The sequence below is a fragment of the Sapajus apella genome, unplaced genomic scaffold (genome assembly GCF_009761245.1).
Source record: "Sapajus apella isolate SASKATOON/1434 unplaced genomic scaffold, GSC_monkey_1.0 scaffold28, whole genome shotgun sequence".
In the NCBI taxonomy this organism is placed as follows: Eukaryota; Metazoa; Chordata; class Mammalia; order Primates; family Cebidae; genus Sapajus; species Sapajus apella.
In genome coordinates this window covers 14,317,913-14,331,093 of record NW_022436968.1, presented here as the reverse complement: position 1 = coordinate 14,331,093, position 13,181 = coordinate 14,317,913, and positions in this window count along the sequence as shown.

The window sequence follows — 13,181 nt, the reverse complement described above, 5'->3', positions numbered from 1 at the left end:
TTCTTTGCTGGCTTTGTTTCAGGGTAATGCTGGCCTCATAAAATGAATTTTAAAATGTTCTCTACTCTTTAGTTTCATGGAAAAGTTTGAGAAAGATTGGTATTAGTAGTTTAAATGCTTTGTACAATTCAACTGTGAAGATATCTGGTCACTGGCTTTTTTTAAATGGGACACTTTCAGTTATTAATTAAATATCCTTGTTAATTATGTGTTCAGATTTCTAATTTATTTAGGATTCAGTCTCAGTAGGTTATATGTTTCAGGGAATTTATTCTTTTCTTGTGATTGTTCAGATTTTTAGCATATGATCGTATTAGTCTCCTATGAGACTTCCTGTGTTATCCGTTGTAATGTTTCCTCTTTCGTTTCTGCTGTCTTTGGGCTTACTTTGTTCTTATTTTTCTAGTTTATTGAGATATAATGTTAGATTGCTTGTTATCTTTCATCTTTTTGATATAAGCATTTATTGCTATAAACCTCTCTATCAGAACTCTTGCTGTATCTCATAAGTTTTTGTATGTGGTGCTTCTATTTTTATTTGTCTCAAAACATTTTTTAAATTTCTCCTTTAATTTTTTTCTTTATCCCAGTAGTTTTTTGGGAGCGTATTATTTAACTTCCACTGTTATTGTGCATAATTTATTTTATTTATTTCTGGTTTTATACCATTGTGATTGGAAAAGAAAGTTGATGTGATTTTGATCTTCTTAAATTTGTTAGGACTTGTTTTATGGCCTAACATACAATCTCTCCTGGAGAATGTTTCATGAGCACTTACTTGAAAGAATGTGTATCCTATTAATGTTAGGTGGAATATTTTGTGTATGTCTGCTAAGTCCATTTGGTCTAAAGTGTTGTTCAAGTCCAATGATTCCTAAACTGATAGCCTAGAAGATGTGTCCAACGTTGAAAGTGGAATATTCAAATTTCCTACCATTATAATGTTGTAATCTGTGTCTCCTTTAGATCCTTTAATGTTTGATTTATATATTTAGGTGCTCTCATACTGGGCACATGTATACTTATAATTGTTATTTTCTCTCAATTGACTCATTTATCACTGTTGAACGATCTTCTTTGTCTCTTTTTACAGCTTTTGACCTGAAGTTTATTTTCTGAAATAAGTGTAGCCACTTTTGCTCTCTTTTTTGTCTTCATTTGCGTGTCTTTTTCAGCCCTTCACTTTCAGACTATGAGAGTCCTTTAAGTTGAAGTTGAGTCACTGCTAAGCAACATATACTTGGGTCTTTTTCTTTTTTATTCATTTAGCCAATGTGGCAATTTTAGCTGCAGTTTTGTAGCCAGAATTGCTTTTGGCTTTGCAGCATTTTAACATTGAAAAGATGATGCCTGACTGTTTCTACAAGATGGTGACAATTAAAATATATTGCTACCTTCCTCTGCCCATTCTTTTCACTCACTCTCCATTCCTCTTAACCCCCAACCCACATGGTATTCCTCTAAAGTGATGAATTGCAGAAATAAAAGGGTGAAGACGGGAAAGACCAAAAGAAGATTTTTAAAACAGAGAAAAGTAAGACAAGAAAATAAGAAGAAAAACAAAAATGGAGACCTAGGGATGACAAAAAGCATTATACAGAAAATAAGAAAATGATAGTATTTGAAAAACAAACCTTTGCTTGTGTTAGGATACTTATTTTTACACCCACAATGCAAATTCAACCTAGATGGCAAAGCAGCATGTAATCAAGTCACACCACACGTGGGAAAGGAAGTTGCAAATATTTTTTCAAAGTCATTGTAGAAAATGTGACTTGCAGAGGCCTTACATTTCTACTCCTGTTCAGCATAATCTTTCAAGTCAGAGAAGATAAAAACAATGTTTAGTGTTTATAAACTATGTGGGTGAAAAGAGCTAGGAGGGTGAGATTCTAATTTCAGAATCCAAATCACAAGTTTTTTGCATTTAATTGTGACAAAAATGGAAGGTTTGTATTAGGTGGGCGTCTGTAAAGAAAAATTCAAATAAGCATTAAGGGATTTCGAAACCCTGATGAGGTAGTTACCTGCTGCATTATTTAGAACACTTGGGACTCAAACTGCTGCCCTTTTGTGTGTGACACTGCCACTGACTAATGTAAGGGGCTCCGAATTTCCCCCTTAGGAGGTATAGTCAATGAAAATCCTTTACCAAGACAAGTCCCTGAGGTGTGACTTCCCCCTGCTAGGCATCTAAGGAATGATTTTTCACAAATCATATTAACTCACCTGTACAATAATAGTAATACTCATTGTAAGTTGCTAAATTTTGCAACTTAATGAACAACAAGAATGTGGCATAGGTCGGTGATGCATATTACACTTAATTTTGATTGAGTGATTTGCAGTGTTATATCTCTGCCTGTCTGAATAAAAAGGTGATGAAAATAGTCTAAAGACTTCCATGATTATATTACATTTTTGCATAAAATGAAACTTTCAGATGTTTTACAATTACTACAATGCACTATCAAAATTTTATTATGCAATTAAAACATTAGCTACCACAAATATAAATATGTTCATGTGTTCTTAATTAGAACACTTTAATAATCACTGTTCACTTGTGTATAAGTTGTTTACATACAACTGGAAGCACTTTATTTGAATTAATATAAAAGTGGGATTTTAAACTTTTAAATCTATTTTTTCTATAAATGGAAACTATTAGGTTATTAAAATGTCTAATGAAAGGGATAAAACTGACACTTAATAATAGTATAAGCTGGTGGCTAAGTGCCCTGACTCTGGGTTCAGGGCCTGACTCTGCTACCCATTATCCATGAAGCACAAGTTGCTTCACCTCTCTGTGCCTCAGTGTTCATATCAGTAAAATATGCCAGTCATAATTAAAACACTTCCTAGGTTTGTTGTAAGGATTAAATGCATTGATATGTTGTGGCACTTAGAATGGCATCTGACACATAATAAGTACTGCATGAGTGATAGTGATGAATATCATTATTACTTGATTGTCAAAGGAACTATTAATCTAAATTATCAAGATAGGGGTCTTTAGTAAGCTTTCTCAAAAGGTCTCCAAAAATGCCTAGGTAAGCAAAGCAAGCAATCAACGGGAAATTTTTTTGTTCTGTCTTAGAAATGCAAAATAGAAGACTGCGTAATAACTAAGTCAGGTAAATGATAAAGGTCTCAGACTTTCATGAAGAAAGCATAATGAAATAATAGTAGAAGCAGAAAAGACAGAAGTCTTCTGAGAAAGAAAAACTCTCCATATCTCTCCTCCCTGACAAAGTCCCCCACCACTTTCTCGCTCCTTTTCAAGAAGAAGATCTAATCAGCTAAGGCTGAGTCTAATGAGGCCATCTGGTAACAGTGAGGAATACAGAAATGCATCCACTGTGCATTAGATCCCTTTTGTAACACAAGGAAGGGACTGAACCAAAGCCTATTTTTTAAAAGCAAAACAAATTACTTGCACTACCAGAGGTTGTTTTTTTTTCCCCTGACTTTGGGACAAATAGCTCGGCTAACAGTAAAGTTATTATCTGTTTCCTTGGGCTATCATTCCTTGCTTGTATATCTCCCTACCAGTGGCTCTAATTTAGGGCAGGATTGGGCATTCCTGGCTCCTTTCACATAATCTGATCTAAAAGCATCTCTATCTCAACACAGTCTCTAACATCATGTAATAAATGGGGAAAATAAGAACCATAGAGGGAAAGTAACCTGCCCAAGGTTACATGGTTAGTTAATAGTAGTACTGTGGCTTGAAGCCAAGTTTCCTGATTTCCAGTTTAGCATTCAAAAATTGGATATAGTAGCTCAAATAAAGTGGAAAAATGCAAAAAATTCCCAACACTTTGAAAACATAATTTTTAAAGTAGACAAGCATACAGACTGTTTTTGTATAGAACGGAATTCTTAGCCATGCTTTATTCTTTCCTTCCAAAGTCCTTCTCAGAAAAGCCTCATTTTCTTAGCCAAATTCCCACTTAGGCAATTACATCCTGCTCATATAAACTGTCTTTATATCTCAATTGGACTTAGCATACTTCCGTCTAATTTGTCTTGTTCCCCTAATTGGCTTTGCAGAATTGCTATGTGAGCTTCAAATTGCTGAGCTTCCTCTCTGCACTCCAGGGTATCCTTAGAGGGTCATTGAATAAATTACTTTTTTTCCAGTGTTCTAAATTGTGCCCTAGTGTCCTGAAAGAGTTGATTCACCTCAGAGAGGTAAACTGTTATTCACCCAAGAACCAGGACTGTTACTGACCCAAAGGGGGCTGTAATAATCTGGGCATATGGCCAATTAGCCACATGCTGGCTTAGCAGACATTCAGTAGTTGCCCAACCATTGTTCATGCCCCACTGGAAGTGACTCAACCATGGGGAACATGTGACTGTTCAACTGAAACCCAGGTCTCCCCAAAAGGAGATATTAGAAGGTTATCTGCCTAAGAATCCCTATTAATACCTGACTTCTGGAGATTGGTTTTTCTTCAAAATTAGCCCTAGGAACTCCTGAGTATTTAAGTTAGTTCTTCAATGACCCTGCCTAAATGAGATATTAAACTCCCAAAAGAGCATCTCAGGGGTTCTGATTGAAGATATGTATTCCTTGTTTCAAATCCTCTTAGAAGACATAATTAGAGGGTCTTATTCCATCTTCTAGCGCTGTCCAATAGAAATATAATGTAGGCCACATATATAGTTTTAAATTTTCTAGCAGCCACAGTAAGAAAAGTAAAAATAAATAGGTAAAATGTATTTCAATTACATATCTTATTTAACCCAATATATCCAAAATTGTATCATTTCAACATGTAATAAGTATTAGAATATTATTAGCAAGGTATTTTTCATTATTTGTACTAAGTCTTTTGAAGATGATGTGTTTTACAGTTTGAACATATCTCATTTCAGGAGAAGCCACATTTCATGTAGTCAATACCATATGTGGCTAGTGGCTGCCATGTTGGACAGCACAGCTTTAGAGGTGATCTAAGTTGGCCTAGCCTCAGAGAAGACTATATCTTCCTCTCCTCCTTACCTGTAATGGGTTTCATTTGCTTCTTAGTTTTGCTTTTTTCTGGGCAAACTCAGATTCCCTGAGCTAGCTCAATTCTTTCTTGGTTTGTTTCTGCATCTTCAGAAAGGTCTATAGATGACCAGTTTTTCAAAAAGATTTGCGTTATGGACTTTTGTGTGCTGCTTTTGCCCCAGAATCCCAATTCTTGAAATAGAAGAGTGGAAAATGATAGAAACAGAGCTGTAGTGTTTCCAGAAGTATGGAAAATGTAAGAGACAGGGAATCTTCTTTCCTTTTATTTCTTAATGGTAGAAAGGAAGGGAGAAATATTGAGAAAAATTAAAGTTCAACAGTTCCCTGAAACATTAAGACTCTACTATGGATCAGGCCCTTAATGCACAAAGATGAGAAAGGTATAATCATAACAATTTAGAAGCTTAGAATATAGTGGAGGAGACATCCTCAAGAATGATTTCAATACTATATAGAAGCTATCAATGAGAGGGAATTATAGACTGCATGTGGGCAAACTGCATGGTATTTTACCTAACTTGGGATACAAAGATACCTTCCTGGAGGAAAAGAAAATAATAAAGTAAAAGATTGGATGCCACACATGAGACCTAAAGTTTGTAAATCATGCTATGAGCTCAGATTTACTGAGTAAGTAAGAGGAAGCCATTGGGAGTTCCTAAGGGAGTCATTCACTTAGGTTTTTGTTTTGGATGGAACACTCTGACTGTTTTATGGAGGATGAATACAAGGAGTGGGAAGAGGGCAAAGGAAGCGAAGCACTAGAATAAAGGAAGGGGATCAAGTAGAGGGCTGATACAGAAGTGCATGTGAGGGACTGAGGACTGCCAAGGGTGAAGGACTAATCTAAGGCAATGGTAGATATATATATATAAAGTAAATTGGTAGTTTTCAATGATTGGTTAGATCTAGAAGTTTAGATGTGAGACAGTTAGATAGAGAATTCCAAGAGAAGTCAATTTAGATGTGAAGACAGTAAATTATTTTGATGGCCTGAATGTTTTGTTCCTATGCAAGACCCACCTGGACTTTCCTAAAAGGCGGTTACATAAACAGATCTGGAGCTCACATGTGTAGATAGTAAATAATATCTGTAATTTATAGATCATTTAATGAAGTCAAGGAACTTTAAATTTTTCATCCCATTTAATGGCCAGTATGACCTTATACAGCAGGAGCTATTACGAACAATTTTATAAATGTAAACATTCCCATCCTGACCAACATGGTGAAACCCCATCTATACTAAAAATACAAAAGTTAGCTGGGTGTGGTGATGCATGACTGTAGTCCCAGCTAGTCATGAGGCTGAGGCAGGAGAATCGCTTGAACCCAGGAAGCAGAGGTTAGAGGTTGCAGTGAGCCAAGATCGCACCACTGCACACTAGCCTGGCGACAGAGCAAGACTCCATCTCAAAAAAAAAAAAAAAATGTTGTGCTGTGTCCTCTAGTTTAATACCGTAGAGTAAAATTCATGAGTAGAGATGATGTCGGCCAAGATGAGGGTAAAAAGAGATCTGTGAGTCAAACACTAAATCTATCACTCACAAGAAATCTAGAAGTCTGCTGCTTTTTATAAACAGGCAAATATCATTTGCTTACAAGTTTACAATGTTTAGTTTAAAATTTAAATCACACATTATCCATAAATTATAACTTTATCAATTAAACACATTTCTCTTCAATGATTTTTAGTTACAAATTAAGACCTAAGGTATGATTGTGATAATTTAATTTTAAATTTTATATCCTTTTGTAACACATGGTTCTGTTGTTAAATATTTCCAATACCTAAAATCTCTATTTCTGCCAAATTTTGAAAAATTTGGTCAAATTTTGAAAACAAAAAGAACTAATAATATGCAAACTAAGAAGTATAACTTAAGATAATTTTAAATTTTGATAACTTGACTCCATATAATTAGCTGGTTACAGAAGACTATCACTGTAAGGAAAGAAATCTCATCTATTTCATGTTATTCTTGACTTTCTGGTAGTGAGAAAATAAATAATTATTTAAAAATTATTTAATGTAACTTTCCCATAGAATTATTGTCTACATCTTTTTATATTCACTTTCTGACTGTCACTATGATAGCTTTTTGCTTGGTGCTCTAGTTGAACTTGAGTTCTACCCTAAAACCCAATTTGCTTTATGGAGGTGCAAGGTCCCTACTCTCTCTTTTTGGCCTCCATTTCTACTTCTATTTTCTATACCACAGTCTGCTTAGATTCTCTTGGATGGTCACTGATTTTTTTGTTTGTTTGTTTTGTTTTTAACTTAGGTTCAGGGGCATATGTGCAGGTTTATTATATAGGTAAACTCATGTCACAGGGGTTTGTTGTACAGATTATTTCATCACACAAGTAAGCCTGGTACCCAATAGTTATTTGTTCTGCTCCTCTTCCTCCTCCCACCCTCCACCCTCATGTAGGCCCCAGTGTCTCTTGTTTCCTTTTTTGTGTTTATGAGTTCTCATCATTAAGCTCTCACTTACAAATGAGAATGCATGGTATCTAGCTTTCTGTTCCTACATTAGTTTGCTAAGGATAATGGCCTCCAGCTCCACTCGTGTTTCTGCAAAAGACATGATCTCATTCTTTTTTATGGCTGCTTAGTATTCCATTGTGTATATGTACTACATTTGCTTTATCCAATCTGTCACTAATGGACATTTAGATTGATTCCATGTTTTTTTCTATTGTAAATAGTGCTTCAATGAGCATACAAGTGCATGCATCTTTATAATAGAATGATTTATATTCCTTTGGGTATATTCTCAGTAATGGGATTGCTGGGTTGAATAGTATTTCTGTTTTTAAGTCTTTGAGGAATAACCAGACTGCTTTCCACAATGGTTGAACTAATTTACTCTTCCAACAACAGTGTAGAAGTGTTCTATTTTCTCCAAATCCTTGCCAGCATCTGTTATTTTTTTACTTTTTAATAATAGTCATTCTGACTGGTGTGAGATGGTATCTCACTATAATTTTGATTTGCATTTCTCTCAATATCCCCAGAACTTATTGGCTTCTGAGAACAATGGTTTATCTCTCACTTTCATTCCATCTCCTTTACAGGTAAGCTGGGTCTCTACTATGTATCTCTTCATAGGCTAGGGATCCAGGCTAGTAAAGTAGCCACTATCTCAAATATTGTTGGACACTAGAACCTAAAGCAAAAGTACCCTAGAGAATCTTGAACTAGTAATTCAATCCCTTGGCCTGGAAGAGATAATCCTTACTTATACTCCCAACTCAGTGACCAGAATTAATCATGTGAACTTATCGAATCACAAGGAGGCATATATACCTGGGAGGCAGAGAAGTGAAATGTCTGAACATTTTAGTGACTACCAGAGCCATGCAAGTTCTGAGGTTGAGGAGGAAATGGGTGGAGGCCTCCAGTGTGTGGTAATCCCCAAGACCTGCAGAATAGCACCCTTGGAGATCCGGGCATCCAAGATAAAGCTTGCAAGTGTAAGGTGCCATAAAAGAGGATAAGGATAAAGGAGCAGAAGAAGGGGGGATTACATTTCTTGATTATCTACCTTGACTCAGTCACTTTAATTTTGTTGTATTGTTCAAATGTTTAAATTTGAGGGATCGAGGAGGAAAACAAAATAAGAGGAAAGAAGGGAGCTAGTTATATTTTCATATGGTTTGGCTGTGTCCCCACCCAACTCTCATCTGTAATTGCAGCTTCCATAATTCCCACATGTTGTGAGAGGGCCCTGGTGGGAGATAATTGAATCACATTGTTCTCATAGTAGTGAATAAGCCTCATGAGATCTGATGGTTTTATAAGGGGAAACCCCTTTCACTTGGTTCTCATTATCTGTTTTCTTGCTTCCATGTAAGACATTCCTTTTGCCTTCCACCATGATTGTGAGCTTCACCAGCCAAGTGGAACTTTGAGTCCATTAAATCTCTTTTTCTTTATAAATTACTTGGTCTTGGGTATGTCTCCAACGGCATCATGAAAACAGACTAACATATTTTCCAAATGTAAGCCAGGCTCCCTGAGCAATCATATTTAGCAATGTAGTACCAGATATAACATGGCACATACAAACTGAGAGCTATATTCTCTAACTAGGTAAATGCAATCTCCAAGATTTACCTTGAGTCTCCTGCCAGAGATCTGATAAGATATAAAGTATGACTCATAGAAATAGCTAGGAGAACCAGATGTGATGGCTTGCACCTAAAATTCAAACCACTCAGGAGGCTGAAGTGGGAGTATTGCTTGAACCCAAGAGTTCAAGGCTGCAATGAGCTATTATCACACTACTATTATAACACTATAGCCTAAGTGACAGAATGAGATTCTCAAAAAAAAAAAAAAAAAGAAAAAATCTGAGAACAAAGCTTACTTTGCTTTCACACCCACAGCTTTCATTCAGAAACATGTCAGGATTTTGTGTGTCTCTGTGTGCTCTGCCTCCACCCTTCCTACAAATGTTAATATTCTTCCCACTTCCCTTATATACAAAGTGTTAAGAGCCAAGGCATGCAGCTTAGAATGAGTCCAGCAAGAGCTCTGGGTTTTCTTTCACTTATTTTGTTTCTCTCTTCACTCACTTTTCTTCCACTTGGATTCCTAAATTTCTTCTTCTTTCCATGTCTTTCTGATATTTCCTTGTTACTGACCCATTCTGTTAACTACTCTTCTTCTGATAATGAAAGAATAAAGCACTTTCAATTTAAAGTAATATATTCTTCATGTGGTTCTTTTTTTCTTAAGCTTTTTTTTCCTTTTACTTGTTTGGCCTTAATGTATTAGAATTAAAGGATGTAGTAAAAAGTTAAAAGATATGGGTGATGCTATCAAGTAAACACATTTTGGAGCAAAGAATTAGCTAGACTAAAAAGTTCAAAGCATTTGGAAACCATTCCCTATTTAGACATCAATATCAGTCCCCATTTTTCAGGGTTGAACATCAAAAACCAAATTTGTAAGTTGGGGAATGTTTACATTGTCACATGAGTATCATATGTAAAACATACAGGGCTATATTTTAGGATCCCTGAAAAGAAATTAAACTTTTGGGAAAAGAAAAATCAGGATTGGTTAGAATGCTGTAAAATTACATGCATAGGGAAATTTGGGGGAGAATATACAATTATAGTTAATACTTGATTATCAAAAATAATATTGGAAGTTGGGTAGAAATAAAGTAAGCTACAGATTACTCAAAACCAGGCACAGTTCAGATCAAATCACAGCTGACTGTTCATTAACTTTCAGTAGATTAACCACTTTGCAGATTAGTCAAATATCTGGAATGACCTTACTTACCAGGAAGGCTGAGTCATTAGGTAATTACATGATTGGAGTTGAAGGACAGCTCTTCCAAGTACAGAAGCTGAGAACCCAAACTCTGGGTAAGACTGCTGATGGAGTGAATGATGTTTGCCAGATTCCAGGCCTCCAGACCTGGAACCCAGTTCTGCAACCACTGGGTTGCTGATAATCAGGGCTAATAATCACAGCTTGAGTGCATACTCCAGTAGGGGAAGTCAGCTGATCTCAAATCCTTGCTGCACCTTAACTACCTCCATCTGAAAACAGACTAATCCACCTTCAGATGATCAGGAATAATTGCATGCATCCCTGTAAATACATTTTAATAATTAGAAAACAAAGAAGGAATTAGAAAACAAGCAATTTTCCATATTTGAAGGCCTAGAAATTATGTTTAGAATATAACAGAAATATTTCTTAGCCCTCAATTTTTAATCCAAATGTAAAAATACAAATAACATTGAAGAGCATCTCGAGGGAGGATCCGAGATGGCCAAACAGGAACAGCTCCAGAGTGCAGTTCCCAGCAAGAACAACGCAGAGGGTGAGTGTCCACCGCATTTCCAAACAAATTTTCACTGCCCACAGACCAGAAGATTCCCGGCTGAAAAGCACCACGAGTTTTCAGCACGGCGGTTTCATCAGGTGCCAGGTGGGAACACAGAAACTCAGACAAATCTGGGCGGCCGTTTCCACTGGCGTGTGAACGCCTGAGACACAGAGTCGCCCATTCAAGTGAAACCGAGGGGGCAGAGACAGGGAGCCAGGTGATCTTGCTGGTCGAGTACCACCCCCACAAAACAAGCAATCTGAAATGCTCTGAGTTTCGCAGCAAGCGCAGCTGGACCCAGGACAGCCCAGATAAGTGGGGGGAAGGGCGACCACCACTACCGAGCAGTCCGAATCTCTACCAGTTGTTCAGTATACACCCAAAGTTGAGACTATTTAAGTCTTCTGAAGCTGATGATTTCTAAATGAACAGGAGTTTACTTTTCAATGGAATCCTATCATTCTCATTAATTGACTCACATAATAACATTGAGCACATATTATACATCAAACCAAAAAGCAACCACCATTAAAAATACATAATGAGTTATGGCTTTGTAATAGAAACTTATATTCTTAATACCAAATATTTAGGACTTTGTAGCCAAAGACTGACAAATACAAAACAAAAGCATGTACCTGGCACATAGGGCTCACAATAAAAACACTTCAGGATCAATGAGTCAAAGGTTTATTTTCTAAAACAAAGAATATGTTATAAAAACAGATTGTACAATAGAGGGCAGTTTGACCACTATATCAAAATTTCAACTTAATTGAGAAAGAGCATTTCTATTTGTGATAAAACAGTGAACAATTTAGAAGAAACTGCCAGTGCTTTTTGGTTTTCTTTACAGCCTGAACCTTCTCTTTTTTTCTTATCTGACTAAAGACACCCCACTTTGGGGATGTCTTAATCTAGAACATGGGTTGGCCAACTAGGGCCTACGGACCATAACCATGCCTCAAACTAAGAATGGCTTTTGCATTTTTGAAAGATTACAAAAAAAAAAAATTATCAAAAAACACCAGACTCTACATGACCCACAAATTCTCAAATACTAGCTGCCCACTGTAGGAAAACATCCGTGACCCCGGTGTAGTGTAGAATATTCTTAGACTCCTCCCTCTTTACTTATCAAATCCAAATTACTGTCCGCCTCCTAATACCTCTGCCACAAAAGCCCCTTCTTCTTCCTTCTTGCTAATGCCTCCTGCTTAATGTTATTGTCTGGTTCCAGTCCCACCCTTCTCCATTATCAACACCTATTATGTTACTAGAATAGTTCCCCAAAGAGCAAGTTGCCATGTCTCTAGTAAATCTTTTTGTGACATCCCAAGACCAGCCACCATACGCATGCTTGCTTCTCCCCGTCCCTACTCTTATGCTGATGTCTGCTGCAACACTCTTCACATGAAGGATTTATTTGTATGTTAACTTGCCCACTAACCTGGGAGCTCCCTTGAGGGTAGATACAGCCACAGTACCTGCCACACAGAAAATGTATGAATGAGTTTAATTTTGTGTTCTCTGGATATAGATTTTAACAGGGTAGAAAATATCCCCAGGACTCTTTTTGGAAGAGGAAAAAAAGATATAGGTATGTGCTAGCAGAAAGATGTTTAGAAAAGTTCACAAGGAGAATTGAAAACTGACTAGAGCTGAAAACCACCTTCTCATCTGCTTTTCATGCTAATGCCTCCCTCCATGAATGCATTTAAATACATAAATCTTTAATTTAAATTGTGTGCAAGACTAAGCTGTGTACTTTATATATTTCACCAGTTATTTTCATTTTATAAAGTTGGCATATGTGTGAATATGGAATTGAAAATTGACAGAATGGGTGCATTTTTTGCGCGTAGAACAAGAACTAAAGAAAGGCAAGAGGACAGAAGGAAGACAGAAAAGTTTACCATGAGCTATCCGCTTCTCTGCTTTTAATTTCTTTCCCCAAGCTCCAGAAACAAAGCAAACTCCTTGCCTCTCAGCATCCCTTTTATTAGTCAGGGAAGACTGTGCTATGCCACAGTTTAAAAAACCACTCTAAACTCTCGACGGCTTAACATAACTGAAGCTTATTTTTCACCCGGTGAAATATGCTCATTTTTTGTCAGCTTCAGGCCCTGGTTCATTTGGATACTCAGGATACTAGGCTTATGGTGGCTCCACCAACCAGGCTTGTACTCCCTGGGATATGTGGTCTTCTTTCAAGAGAAGAAAGTACATAAAGACTTCATGCTTTATTAGTCTGTACTATATTCCATTGCTCAGAACTAGTCACATCGCCCTGCTTA